A 15,195-nucleotide genomic window follows, 5' to 3' on the forward strand; every position below is an offset into this window, starting at 1 on the left:
TCATGCAATGACATCAGAGCAGCCCATCACAACACTGCCCCAACGGCATCAGAGCAGTTGCACCTGATAAGTTTCCCAGAGGTTACCTGAGGAGCAAAGACAAGTGTGTGTGGCCCAAAGGAGATAGCATATAGGGCCTGCACGCTGAGGACCGCCCCAAATGCTGGCCCAGCTTTCTTCACCAGGGAGGGTCAGATTCCAAAGCTGACTAAGCCAGTCAGCATGAGGCCCAGACCCAAATCCCACTGCCAGCCACTTCTGCTGCTGAAAAGGAAATAGGACCGAAAATGTAGACTTCAAGTGCAAACACTGGATCACCCTTGGGAGTAGCTTCCAGAGCTCTGGGTAACATCCTGGAGGCAGAAGGGAAAGGTTTGCCCTGCCCCCCAGCCCACAGTCTCCAGCATCACCAGCCTTTCTGGAAAGCCTTCCAAAATCAATTTCAGCCCAGCCAGGAGCAGGGCCAAGTTGACAGAGGGCTGAGCCAGAGCTCCCCTGCACTCACACCTTTATCCTTCTCTTCCTCTTAGACTTGAGTGCTTGCCACGTGTGCATTCCAGAGTCAGTGCAAGTGTCCCTGGCTCTCTTTCATCCCTTCCCACGCAAAAAGAGGCCACCCACCCATGGAAAAGCCACTGTTGTCAATCTGTCCCCAGAACTCTCGCTCAAGGTAGCAGTGAGGCTTTGGTGCCAGCTAGGGTTTGCTTTGGAATCTGGGAGCTCCCATCAAAGGTGGTGGGTTGTGGGGCCCTGAATGAATGGCAAAGGGGCATGGGAGTAGCGATGAGGGTCATTCAGGACTTGGAAATGTAGTTGGCCCCAGGTATGCGCTGGAGCTGGCTCCTTCTGGCCCATTAGCACCAGATGCTATATTTTCAGAAGTTTTGTGAGTCAGTCATTAAGCATAGCACTTATTTTAAAATATATAAAATTACAATTAAATAAATTATATTAAAAACTAAGGTAATCAATGTCCCAAAACTCATTATATCCTAATCATTTTCTTTTTTTTTTTTTTTTTTTTTTTTTTTTTTTTAGACAGAGTTTCGCTCTTGTTGGCCAGGCTGGAGTGCAGTGGCACGATCTCAGTTCACCGCAACCTCTGCCTCCCGGGTTCAAGCGATTCTCCTGCCTCAGCTTCCCAAGTAGCTGGGATTACAGGCATGTGCCACCACGCCCAGCTAATTTTTTTGTATTTTTAGTAGAGATGGGGTTTCTCCATGTTGGTCAGGCTGATCTCGAACTCCCAACCTCAGGTGATCCTCCCGCCTCGGCCTCCCAAAGTGCTGAGATTACAGGCGTGAGCCACCGTGCCCGGCCTTCATTTTACTATTACCTGTGCTTTTCAGATTATTTATGTCTACAGTTGCTGTAGAGTTGAAATACTGTATAATAGTGTGTAATTGTGTCTCTTCCCAACATCACATTGAAGTTAACGACTTGAAATCAGCCATGGTGGGAACACTTACAACTCAGAAATCAGCAAATGCTATAAATCAGGCTTGATCTATTCTTTCGTTGTCTATCTACAGGAAAGAAAGCAATAGAAACAATGTTAATAATGCAGATAAAACTCAAAGGTGTGCCATATCTATAGCTGTTAGATTGTGAGTCATGCCAAAAAATGACAAATCAGTCTTCCAGAGTTTGAAAACCACTAACCTATTCAGCAAGGAAATCGGCCACACACGGTGGCTCACATCTGTAATCCCAGCGCTTTGGGAGGCCGAGGCTGGCGGATCACTTGAGGCCAGGAGTTCAAGACCAGTCTGCCCAACATGGCCAAACCCTGTCTCTACTAAAAATACAAAAATTAGCCAGGTGTGGTGCCGTGCGCCTGTAATCCCAGCTACTCAGGACGCTTAGGCATGAGAATCACCTGAACCCGGGAGGCAGAGGTTGCAGTGAGCCGAGATCACACCCCTGCACTCCAGCCTGGGCAAACAGAGTGAGACTCCATTAAAAAAAAAATAGAAATCACTCACATTGTGGACAAATGAATACAGTTCTGATATCATTGTTTCTCACTTAAATGAAAATATCAACCAACATTCATGTCAGAATTACATTTGTTCGGCCAGGCACGGTGGCTCACGCTTGTAATCCCAGCACTTTGGGAGGCCAAGGCGGTTGGATAATTTGAGGTCAGGAGTTCGTTAGGCTGGCCAACATGGTGAAACTTCGTCTCTACTAAACATACAAAAAATTAGCTGGGCATGGTGGCGCACCCCTGTAATCCCAGCTACTCGGGAGGCTGAGGTACGAGAATCGCTTGAACCTGGGAGGCAGAGGTTGCAGTGAGCCGAGATCATGCTACTGCACTCCAGCCTGGGCAACAGAGTGAGACTCTGTCTCAAAAATAATAATAATAATAATAATAATAATAATAACAGTAAAGTTCTGGGTAACAGTAGATTAAATGTTTATTTAATCCATTTATCCAACTAATATTTATTGAGCATCTACTGTGTTTACTGAGTACTGATTAGGTGCCAACCTGTAATATCAGCTGCTCAGGAGGCTGAGGCAGGAGAATTGCTTGAACCCAGGAGGCGGAGGTTGCAGTAAGCCGAGATCGTGCCACTGCAGTCCAACCTGGGCAACAAGAGCAAAAATTCTGTCTCAAAAAAAAAAAAAGAACAAAAAAGAACTACATTTGTTCAAGTGCAACAAGAGTTGGGCAACAATCGATGAAAGCATTCTGTGAGAATCACTTGGCTATATTGTATTTACAATAAATAATATTGTATATTTTATTGTTATGGATAATTCGTGTACTACATATCCTTTACATCAGTAAAATTTGTAATTAATTAGCTTATGTACATAAACATACACAAACGTACACATACCTTATTACCCCACCCAGAGAGCTGGTCGTTAAACATTTACAAACACACCACTGGTTAAGCCCAAGGTTCACAACTACTTTGGCACCAGAAACACAAGGTTCAAAGGTCCCAGAGGTACTCCAACCCTGACCAGAACATGGTGGAGGGCAGACAACATGGCTAGAAAACATCTATGTGTTAAAAAAGCAAAGCAAACAAAAACTTTTTTTTTTTTTTTTTTTTTTTTTTTTTTTTTTTCTCTCACTAGGCCATAAACTCCATGAAGCTAGGAACTTCATCTCCGTCATTCATAGTGGTATCCTTGGCACCTAGTCAGCTCAATCAGTTTTTTGTTTGTTTGTTGTTTTTGGTGTGTTTTGTTTTGTTTTGTTTGAGATGGCATCTCACTCTGTTGCCCAGGCTGGAATACAGTGGCCTGATCTCAGCTCACCACAACCTCCGCCTCCCAGGTTGAAACAATTCTCCTGCCTCAGCCTCCCGAGTAGCTGGGGTTACAGGCATGCACCACCATGCCCAGCTAATTTTTGTATTTTTTAGTAAATAAAGGGGTTTCACTATGTTGGCCAGGCTGGTCTCGAACTCCTGACCTCGTGATCCACCTGCCTTGGCCTCCCAAAGTGCTGGGATTACAGGCGTGAGACACCGTGCCCGGCCAAAAGCCCATTACTGTTTTTTTGTTTTTTGGTTTTGTTTTGTTTTTGAAACAGAGTCTCACTCTGTTGCCCAGGCTGGAGTGCAGTGATGCAATCTTGGCTCACTGCAACCTCCGCCTCCCAGGTTCAATTGATTCTCCTGCCTCAGCCTCCTAAGTAGCTGGGATTACAGGCGCATGCCACCATGCCCATCTAACTTTTTTTTTTTTTTTTTTTTTTTTTTGTATTTTTGGTAGAGACGGGGTTTCGCCATGTTGGCCAGGCTGGTCTCCAACTCCTGGGCTCATGTGATCCACCCACCCTGGCCTCCCAAAGTGCTGGGATTACAAGCGTGAGCCACCGTGCCCAGACAGTTTTTGTTTTTGAGACAGACTCCCACTCTGTCACCCAGGCTGGAGTGCAGTGGTGTGATCTCAGCTCACTGCAACCTCTGCCTCCCAGGTTCCAACTATCCTCCTGCCTCAGCCTCCTGAGTAGCTGGGACTACAGGTGTGCACCACCACACCTGGCTAATTTTTGTATTTTTGGTAGAGATGGGGTTTCACCACGTTGGCCAGGCTGGTCTCAAACTCCTGACCTCAAATGATCCACCCACCTCAGTCTCCCAAAGTGCTGGGATTACAGGTGTGAGCCACCGCGCCCAGCCGGGAATTCTTATATACCAGAAGAAGGGCATCACTTGACGTTTGGGAAAGGTGTGTTTTGCGGCAAGTGGGAAAGAGGTTGTTTGTTGATTGGTTTATTTTTTAGAGATGGGGTCTCGCTATGTTGCCCAGGTTGACCTCGAACTCCTGGGCTCAAATAATCCTCTGCCCTCAGCCTCCTGAGTATCTAGGACTATAGGCATGCACCACCACACCTAGCTTGGACAGGTGTGTTTTTGTTTTCATTTTTTCACATTTTTAAATTTTTTTAATTCTTTTTATTTCAATGGCTTTTGGCATACAAGTGGTTTTTGGCTACATAGATGGATTATATAGTGGTGAATTCTGAGATTTTAGTGCACCCATCACCCAAGTAGTGTACATTGTATCCATTTTACAGTTTTTTTTATCCTTCACCCACTCCCACCCTCCCCTTTCTGAGTCTCTAGTGTCCATCATACCACTCCATATGCCTTTGTGTACTGATAGCTTAGCTCTCACTTCTGAGAACATACAGTATTTGGTTTTCCATTCCTGAGTTACTTTACTTAGAATAACAGCCTCCAGCTCCATCCAAGTTGCTGCAAAAGACATAATTTCATTCTTTTTCTTTTTCTGTTTGGAGATGGAGTTTTGCTCTTGTCGCCCAAGTTGGAGTGCAATGGCTCGATCTCAGCTTACTGCAACCTCCACCTCCCAGGTTCAAGTGATTCTCCTGCCTCAGCCTCCCAAGTAGCTGGGATTACACATGCTTGCCACCACGCCTGGCTAATTTTTGTATTATTAGTAGAGATGGGGTTTCACCACATTGGCCAGGCTGGTCTCGAACTCCTGACCTCAGGTGATCCACACACCTCAGACTCGGGAGAATCGCTTGAACCCGGAGGCAGAGGTTGCACTGAGCCGAGATCATGCCACTGCACTCCAGCCTGGAGGACAAGAGCAAAACTCCGTCTTAATAATAATAATAATAATAGTAATAATGGCCATTCTGGCTGGGGTAAGGTGGTATCTCATTCTGGTTTTAATTTGCATTTCCCTGATGATTAGTGATGTTGAGCACGTTTTATGTGTGTGTTGGTCGTTTGTATATCTTCTTTTAAGAAATGTCTCTTCATGTCATTTGCCCCCTTTTAAATGGGATTATTTGTTTGTTCATTTTTTCTTGCTGATTTGAGTTCCTTGTAGATTCTGGATATTACTCCTTTGTTGGATGCATAGTTTGCAAATATTTTCTTCCATTTTGTGGGTTCTGTTTACTCTGATGATTATTTCTTCTGCTGTGCAAGAAGCTTTTTAGTTTAATTAGGTCCCATTTATTTTTGTTTTTGTGGCATTTGCTTTTGGGGTCTTAGTCATAAATTCTTTGCCTGCCTAGGCAAAGAACGTCCAGAAGAGTTTTTCCTAGGTTTTCTTCTATAATATTTTATGATTTCAGGTCTTAGATTTAAGTCTTTGATCCATCTCAAGTTGATTTTTGCATAAGGTGAGAGATAGGGATCCAGTTTCATTCTTCTACATGGGGTTAGCCAGTTTACCCAGCACCATTTACTGAGTAGCGCATCCTTTCCCCAACTTATGTCTTCGTATGCTTTGTCAAAGATCAGTTGGTTATAAGTATTTGGCTTTATTTCTGGGTTCTCTATTCTGTTCCATTGGTCTAATATAACTACTTTTATTTTATTTTATTTTTATTATTTGAGACAGAGTCTCTCCCTGTCGCCCAGGCTGGAGTGCAGCGGCGTGATCTCGACCCACCGCAACCTCCGCCTCCCAGGCTCAAGTGATTCTCCTGCCTCAGCCTCCTGAGTAGCTGGGATTACAGGCACGCACCACCACGCCCGGCTAATTTTCATATTTTCAGTAGAGACGAGGTTTCACCATGTTGACCAGCCTAGTCTCGAACTCCTGATCTCAAGTGATTCTCCTGCCTCAGCCTCCTGAGTAGCTGGGATTACAGGCACGCACCACCACACCCGGCTAATTTTCATATTTTCAGTAGAGACGAGGTTTCACCATGTTGACCAGCCTAGTCTCGAACTCTTGATCTCAGGTGATCCACACGCCTCGGCCTCCCAAAGTGGTGGGATTACAGATGTGAGCCACTGTACCCAGCTAATGTAACTACTTTTATATCAGTACTATTTTGTTTTGGTAACTATAGCCTTGTAGTATAATTTCAAGTCTGGTAATGTGATACCTCCAGATTTGTTCTTTTTGCTTAGGATTGCTTTGGCTATTCTGGCTCTTTTTTAGTTCCATATGAATTTTAGGATTTTTTTTTTCTGACTCTGTGAAAAATGATGTTGGTATTTTAATAGGAATTGCATTGAATCTGTAGATTGCTTTTGGCAGTAGGGTCATTTTCACGATATTGATTCTACCCATCCATGAGCATGGAATGTGTTTCCATTTGTTTGTGTCATCTATGATTTCTTTCAGCAGTGTTTTGTAGTTCTCCTGGTAGAGTTCTTCCAGAGAGGTATGTTTTTAATAAAATAACTTATCTTTAAATGGAAGCAAAAACGTGTGGAAAACATCCCAATTGGTGAGTCGGACTGAAAAGAAATACTGCAATTTCTGAACACTTTGGATTAATTCACACCTGATAGTTTACCAGAAGACTCAAAGATGACATTTGGGTCTTCATGTCCCATGACGACCTTGTCTGAGTCAGAGGAATCCATGGCTCAGCCACAGGGTGGCATTTTATGTTCTTGTGTTCTCACATCCTTCAAACGTCCTCACTGCTGCATATGCACACCCACACCTTCTTCCCACATCCTGAAACCACTGCCCGAAGACAGGCCAGGTGATCGGCAAAATGAAGCCCCTCAGCTTCCAGTGAGCAGACAGAAGGCTTCTTCTCAGCCCCTCCTTCCCCTTGCTACTTCCCAGAGGAGACACAGGCTGTGGCCCTATGATTTTTAGGAGCAGTCCCTGTCCCCAGTTGCAGTATGGGTTCAACTCCCAACGATTTATTAGTCTTAGGCCTCTTGCTCTGCCTGTATTTTATGATGTTCAGAACAACTCTATGAAAATGATAAGGCTGGCATTTTTCAATCCTGCCTCTGCACTGCAGGTAGGGGTGGAGCCTCTTCAATAGTGTTTTCCTGCTGGGCATGGTGGCTCATGCCTGTAATCCTAGCACTTTGGAAGGCTGAGGCAGGAGGATTGCTTGAACCCAAGAGGTCGAAGCTGCAGTGAGCCATGATTGTTCCATTGCACTCCAGCCTGGGCAACAGCGTGAGACCCTGCCTGAAAAAGAAAAAAAAAAAAAAAAAAAGTAGTGTTTTTTTCTTACTACTTCTCTTTTCAGAATGCTTTCAACTGCCTGCTATTTTGAGTCCAAATTCATGGCATGACCTTCAAAAACAAGTTATCATTAATTCAGCACTTACTATGTGCCAGACATTGAATCTCTTGTATCCCCTGAACCTAGTAACAACTGTAGGACAGGTATGCCACTGTCTTTCAAATGAGTGAATAAATCCTCAGAACAGCCAGAAAAGCAGGTATTATGATTCCCCATTCTATTAATGAGAAGACTGAGGCCTAGAGAAGTTAAGCCATTTGCCTGAGGTCACAGTTAATAAGAAGAAAAATCAAGATTCAAACCCAGGTCTGTCTGATTCTAAATCTTGGGGATGCTGTATATATAGATCTTTTTATTTTATTTTATTTTATTTTATTTTATTTTTATTTTATTTTATTTTGAGATGGAGTCTTGCTCTGTCACCCAGGCTGGAGTCAGTGGCACAATCTCTGCTCACTGCAACCTCTGCCTCCCAGGTTCAAGTGATTTTCGTGCCTCAGCCTCCCCAGTAGCTGAAACTACAGGCGTGCATCACCACACCCAGCTAATTTTTGTCTTTTTTGGTAGAGACGGGGTTTCACCATGTTGCCTAGGCTGGTCTCAAACTCCTGGCCTCAAGTGATCCACCCACTTCAGCCTCCCAGAGTGCTGGGATTACAGGCGTGAGCCACAGTGCCCGGCCATACATGGCTTTTTAAGTCTTCCCCACCCTCAGCCTCCAGAGAGCAGACAGACAGGAACGTTCTGGCCTAGCAGACACAGCCCTGTGATATTTTTGGTTCCAGTTATTACCGTGGAGATGGTCACAGCTTTCCAGGCATACGGAAGCATGCCAGCTGCCCCATCTAGACACCACCCTCCACAAATAGCTTATCATACTCTGAGGATTGCAGTATAATAAAGCAGCTGCCCCTGGGAACTCCCACAGCCTTCCCAGGATAAACACACTGTTGGCCAGTCACAACCGCTGGTCCACCCCTGGAAGACGGACTTCTCGGAAAACCTGGTGGTAGAAGGATTTCCTTCTAGGGAGCTGCTGTGCAGCCAGTAACCAGGGCTGCTCTCAGGGAGAATGGCTCCACCTTTCATTGTGCAGGCCTCCCTGTAGCCAGCCCTGTTCCTGTGGAACCTACTGACCTCTTGTGGGCAGAGTGTAAATGCGCTGCAGCTGGACAGCCTCAGAGGGTGCCGGCTTCAGCCAGCTCCTCAGTTTGATTTATCTCTGACCATGCTGGGGTGTGCTGGTCTCTTGACCTCGCTACGCCTTGGTTTCCTCACCTGTACAATGGGGATAAACAAAGATCCCTGTCCTACCTGAAAACATGAGAAAATACTTTTTTTTTTTTTTTTTTGAGAGAGTCTCGCTCTGTTGCCCAGGCTGGAGTGCAGTGGCGCGATCTTGGCTCACTGCAACCTCCGCCTCCTGGGTTCAAGCGATTCTCCTACCTCAGCCTCCTGAGTAGCTGGGACTACAGGCATGCGCCACCATTACCAGCTAATTTTTGTATTTTTAGTAGAGACAGGGTTTCACCATGCTGGTCAGGCTGGTCTCGAACTCCTGACCTCGTGATCCACCCGCCTCGGCCTCCCAAAGTGCTGGGATTACAGGTGTGAGCCACTGTGCCTGGCCGAGAAAAGGCTTTAATTTAAAGGAGGGAAATATATGAGTAAATTCAAGATGCCAAGGTCCCAGGTGGATACTCACAAAATTGCAGTACCTGACCAGAATGATTAGATATTATCCAACAGTGCTCATTAACCTTTTTCAGTTTGCAGCACACATAGAAAATGATATTTGTGTTGCACAAAGAAGGAGCCTTCTTGTGGCCAGAGCTGCCCCAGGGTCAGCCCAGCTTCCCCAAAGGCTGAGAGCCACAACATCTCAGGATTCCTGGAATCTTTTTGCAGCACATGGGGTTGACAGATGTGACTATATTATACAAGCAGCTGCAGAAGCAGTGAGCCTTGTCAGGATTATCTTTCTCCTCTTTCCATATAAGTCAGTTAGCAAAACGTTTGGGTGGGTAGCCCTGCCTCTTAGACACCCACAGAGTCCATAGACACAGGTAGGAATCGTCATCGCACAGTTGGGCAAGAGTCTTATATGCCTGGCCCAGGCACAAGGCAGGGTTCCGCAGGCTCTGCATCCTTTGTGCTTCCTTTGTAATGCAGAGAAATTAAGAGATCACAGCAGATTGCGTTTTGGGATAATCTAGTTCTGTCAGAGACCAAAGAGCCTCCTGCCTCCCCTCAAACCTCGTTTCCTTTTCTCCTGCTGCCTACTTGCACTTCATTGACTCATTCATCCGACAAGCACTTAATGAGTGGCAACCAAGAGCCAAACCCCGTGCCAGGTCATGGGATTACAGGATGAAACTGTTGCCTTCAAGGAACTCAGTCTCATAGAAAGAAAGACACAGAAAGAGAGGCACCGGGTAGGCTGCAAGAGGCCCAGTGGATGTCTGTAGAGGAGAGGAAGTGTGAGGGCCTAAGTCAACCTCAGAGAGTCGGGGACACTTGTAAAGACACCTGAAGATTAAATAAGGGGTGGGGGAGGGAAGAATAACCAGGGAGGAACAAGGCAGCTTTGCAGAGAGAACATGTGCAAAGGAGGCCCCAAGACATGACAGAATGAAGCATGTTCAAAGCACTTCAAGTAGCCCAGTTGTGCTAGAATATAAAGTGCTAGATGGGGCAGGGGCGATGGAACCAGACAGGCAAGGGCCACATGAGAGGGGTGCCAATTGAAGGGGTTTTTATTCAATACTTCATCATTTATTAAATAGTTCAGCCACAGGCATGGTGGCTTACGCCTGTAATCCCAGCACTTTGGGAGGCTGAGGTGAGTGGATCGTCTGAGGCCAGGAGTTTGAGAGCAGCCTGGTCAACATGGCGAAACGACTCTCTACAAAAATACAAAAATTAGCCAGGCATGGTGGTGGGCTCCTGTCTTCCCAGCTACTCAGGTGACTGCGGCACGTGAATCGCTTGAACCCGGGAGACAGAGGTTGTAGTGAGCTGAGATCGCACCACTGCACTCCAGCCTGGGCAACGAAGTGAGACTCCATCTCAAAAATAGATAGATAGATAGATAGATAGATAGATAGATAGATAGATAGATAGATAAATAAATAAATAAATAAAGGCAATAGGGGGCCACTGGGGCATCTTAAACAGAAGAGTGCCATGATCCAAATTAAATTTTTTTTGTTTGTTTTTTTTGAGACGGAGTCTTGCTGTCTCCCAGGCTGGAGTGCAGTGGCACCATCTCGGCTCACTGCAGGCTCCGCCTCCCGGGTTCAGGCCATTCTCCTGACTCAGCCTCCCAAGTAGGTGAGACTAGAGGCGCCAGCCACCACGCCCGGCTAATTTTTTGTATTTTTAGTAGAGACGGGGTTTCACCGTGTAAGCCAGGATGGTCTCGAGCTCCTGACCTCATGATCTGCCCGCTTCGGCCTCCCAAAGTGCTGGGATTACAGGCATGAGCCACCACGCCCAGCCTTACATTTTGTTTGAGATGGAGTCTTGCTATGTTGCTCAGGTTGGCCTTGGCCTCCTGGGCTCAAAAGATCCTCCTGCCTCAGCCTCCTGAGTAGCTGGAACTACAGGCACGTGCCACCAAATTACTTTGGTTGTTGGGAAGTAAGTACTAAGGGAGAGAGATTGTGCTGAGGCAAATCTGTTTTCTCACTTGAGTAACCAGATACACAGTAGCATTCACTGAATCCGGGAACATAGGGAGGATCCAGTTTGAAGCAGGGAATGAAGACAAGAACCATTGTGAATACATTGGGTTTGAGATACCAGGAAGACATGAACGTAGGGGCTTCTAATGGTCACTTGGATATAAAAGTGTTTCATGGGTAGACACAGTGGCTCACACCTGTAATCCCAGCACTTTGGGAGGCAGAGCGGGGAGGATTGCTTGAAGCCAGAAGTTTGAGGCTGTAGTGGGCAATGATCACACCACTGCACTCCAGCCTCTGCGCTCCAACCTGAGCAACAGAGCGAGACCCTGTCTTAAACACATAAATAAATAAAGTAAGTAAAATTAAAAAATAAAGCGGGAGAGGGCCAGATGCAGTGGTTCACTCCTGTAATCCCAGCACTTCGGGAGGCCAAGGCAGGTGGATCACCCGAGGTGAGGAGTTTGAGACCAGCCTGGCCAATATGGCGAAACCCCATCTCTACCAAAAAATACAAAAATTGGCCAGGCGTGGTGACGGACGCCTGTAGTCCCAGCTACTCAGGAGGCTGAGGCAGGAGAAGCACTTGAACCTAGGAGGTGGAGGCTGCAATAAGCAGAGATTGCGCCACTGCACTGCAGCCTGGACAATAGAGTGAGGAGACAAGAAAGAAAGAGAAAAGAAAAGAAAAGAGAGAAAGGGAGGGAGGGAGGGAGGGAGGAAGGAAGGAAGGAAGGAAGGAAGGAAGGAAGGAAGGAAGGAAGGAAGGAAGGAAGGAAGGAAGGAAAGAAGGAAGGAAGGAAAGAAGGAAGGAAGGAAAGAAAAAGAAAGTGGGAAAGGGCCAAGTGTCCTAGAAATGAAGGGAAGAGGGGATAGACATCAGAGCCACACTCACACAGAAGTCAAATAAGACAGGGCTGAAAAAGGAGAACCATTTCAGCAGTGATGGAGACCGAAGCAAGACCACAGTGGGCTTCTTCAAGAAGCTTAGACTGTGAAGGGGAGGAAAGAATGAAAGCTAGAAGTAGGCTCTGTGTCAAAGGAGGTTTTTGTTGAAGGCATTAGTTCAAATGTACATGCTGAGGAGGAGAGATGAAGAGGGAAAGGTTGAGGCTGCAGGAAAGAGAAGAGGTAAGTAATAGAGCTAAGTCCAAGGGGAAGTGAGGAGGACTGAACTGAACACATAGGGGAGGTGGGTGTCAGCCTGGGGCAGGAGGAGGGAGTTAGGGGAGGGGGAGAGGGTGGTGCAGGTTGGATTTGCTGAGCAGACTCTGAGATGGAGATTAGCACGCAGGAGGTTTCTTAGGGAGTGCTCTTGGGATCATCACGCGTGGAAAGGAAGAAATGGAAGCAGGATCGGAGAAAGGAGACATTGGGCTGCAGTGTAGATTCAACAAAGCCCTCAGCCAGACCTATGGGAAGCTCTGAAGCTGAGAGTGGAGACAAGGGGGCCAGGCCTTTATATCCCCGCATCAGTCATTCAATGGACACAGGCTGCCCTGGGAAGGAGGCATGCCCTTGGGCAAAGTGGGTCTCTTCAGCTGAGGCTGTCCCCAAAGGGGTCCACCAGCTGAGGGCTGTCTACTCTTACCGGCTGAGTCTTTCCGTTGTGATCAGGGAAGCACATTGCAGTGTCTCTTACAGAGAGGAAGGGGGCGCTATTGCATTTGAGTTGAATCTGCGACCCAGTTGGTGTGAAGCTGAATTCAAGCTGAAGTTGGCTTGAATTTTGCTCCGTGAAAATGGAAGTCAATCTTTCGGATGAAAAGGGGGCTAGCTGGGGTTAGGGCTAGAGGAGAGTGAAATGATAATGAAATGGCTGCTTCAAGACACTGAAGATGTGCTGACCAGGGACATACAATAGGATTGCCAAGCGGTGTTAGGGTCTTAGTTGAAACTAAAAAAATCATTTTAGCAGGCCCTAACAGTGTTGCGATTTCAAGGCTCTGTCATTCTTGGTCACTTGGATATCTTTCCTTCCTCCTGTGGATTTTGTTAGTTTTTATGAGCAAACGTCTATATTATTTAGAAGAGAACATTTTGTGAGAACCTGTTCCTAAATTCTGCAACTTTTTACCTAAACTACTTCCTGAACCAGGCCTAAATTCAAGGCCTTCAGTATATAATTATAATTTTCGCTGCAACAATCTTTGCTGATGCTAATGATGACAATCTTGCTAGTGGCAAACAAAACTGTGTGGATATTAAAATATTATAAACCAATTAGAAAATGACTTTAGGCCTGACAATAAAGAAGATAAACATTTGTCTACAAGTAGATGAATAAAAAATCAGGATTAAATCTAATTAGTAGGCAAATACAAAATGTAGAAAATTACAAAGGAAAACGAAATTTGAAGCTTCAAGAAAAAAATGCTGCTATAATAACGAAATATAGAACAGGTGGTTCATCAGGTACTAAAGTGACAATAGCCAAGTACACCGTCCAATTAAACAATTGGCTTTTAAAATCCATACAGGAATTATGTGGATGGTCATTCAAAAACAATGTCTCACTGTTCTGTGAAGAAAGGGTCCCCTACATGAGGGGGAGCAGTTACAATGAGAATTCACTAGGGCTAAAGTGTAGGCTAGGTAACCAGCTGTGCCTTGCTCACGAAACCAGCTCGTTATTCCTGAGTAACTATGAGCAAGCAACAACCATGTTCATAGTAGCAGTAGCAATACAGTTCTTTCGTTTTGTTTTCTTGAGACGGAGTTTCACTCTTGCCGCCCAGGCTGGAGTGCAATGGCGCAATCTTGGCTCACTGCAACCTCCGCCTCCTGGGTTCAAGCGATTCTCGTGCCTCAGCCTCCCGAGAAGCCGGGATTTCAGGTGTCTGCCACCACGCCCAGCTAAGTTTTGTATTTTTAGCAGAGACAGGGTTTCAGCATGTTGGCCAGGCTGGTCTCGAACTCCTGACCTCAGATGATCTGCCTGCCTCAGCCTCCCAAAGTGCTGGGATTACAGGCATAAGCCACCACGCCCGGCCAGCAATACAGTTCTTAGGGAAAAAAAATGAAATGTCCAGTTCAAGAATAAAATCAACATTCATGATGGGGCCTCACTCAGCCTCCCTGCACGGATTTGTCACTGAACATACATTGCAACAAAGGCTTTGGTGCCCAAGCGACTCCAATAGTAGAAATTTTAGGACATAAAAGATGGAAGACCCATGGGGAAACTCTTTAGGAGGAATTAACCAGATGTACCCTAAAATCACTCTAGGGCCGGGCGCGGTGGCTCATGCCTGTAATTCCAACACTTTGGGAGGCCGACACGGGCAGATCACTTGAGGCCAGGAGTTCGAGACCAGCCTGGCCAACATGGCGAAACTCCATCTCTACTAAAACTATAAAAATTAGCCAGGCGTGGTGGTCTACTCAGGAGGCTGAAGCAGGAGAATCGCTTGAACCCAGAAGGCAGAGGTTGCAGTGAGTCAAAATCATGCTACTCATTAGGAGATATACCTAATGTAAATGACGAGTTAATGGGTGCAGCACAGCAACATGGCATAAGTATACATATGTAACAAACCTGCAGGTTGTGCACATGTACGCTAGAACTTAAAGTATAATAATAATAATAATAATAATAATCATGCTACTGCACTCCAGCCTGGACTACAGAGTAAGACTCTGTCTCAAAAAAAAAAAAAAAAAAAAATCACTCTAGATATGAGGAGAGTCAGTAATCTTTCCAGCCCAACTTTAGAGAAGAGCTAGAGATACCCACAGCCTCCAAGGGTGGAACACTCCCAGCAAGTATAATCTTATAGCTCTTTTCTACCAGCCTGCCTGACCACTAAGGCACTAATTCCAGGAGCTCCATCTACTGTTCCCCAATCCTATACCCCCTAATCTCAGAAAGACACACACGTACTGTCAACTTAAATAACAGAGACAGACTAATAGAAAATGACATTTATTCGAGAATAGGCCATTGCATTGGGAATAATAATGCCATAGCAAACTATGTGCATATTCAGGGAGGTAAAGGAAGACAAAGGCTTTTAAAGGAAAAATGGGCCAAGCATGATGGCT

This window comes from Rhinopithecus roxellana, chromosome 7 (assembly GCF_007565055.1).
Source record: "Rhinopithecus roxellana isolate Shanxi Qingling chromosome 7, ASM756505v1, whole genome shotgun sequence".
Lineage (NCBI taxonomy): Eukaryota > Metazoa > Chordata > Mammalia > Primates > Cercopithecidae > Rhinopithecus > Rhinopithecus roxellana.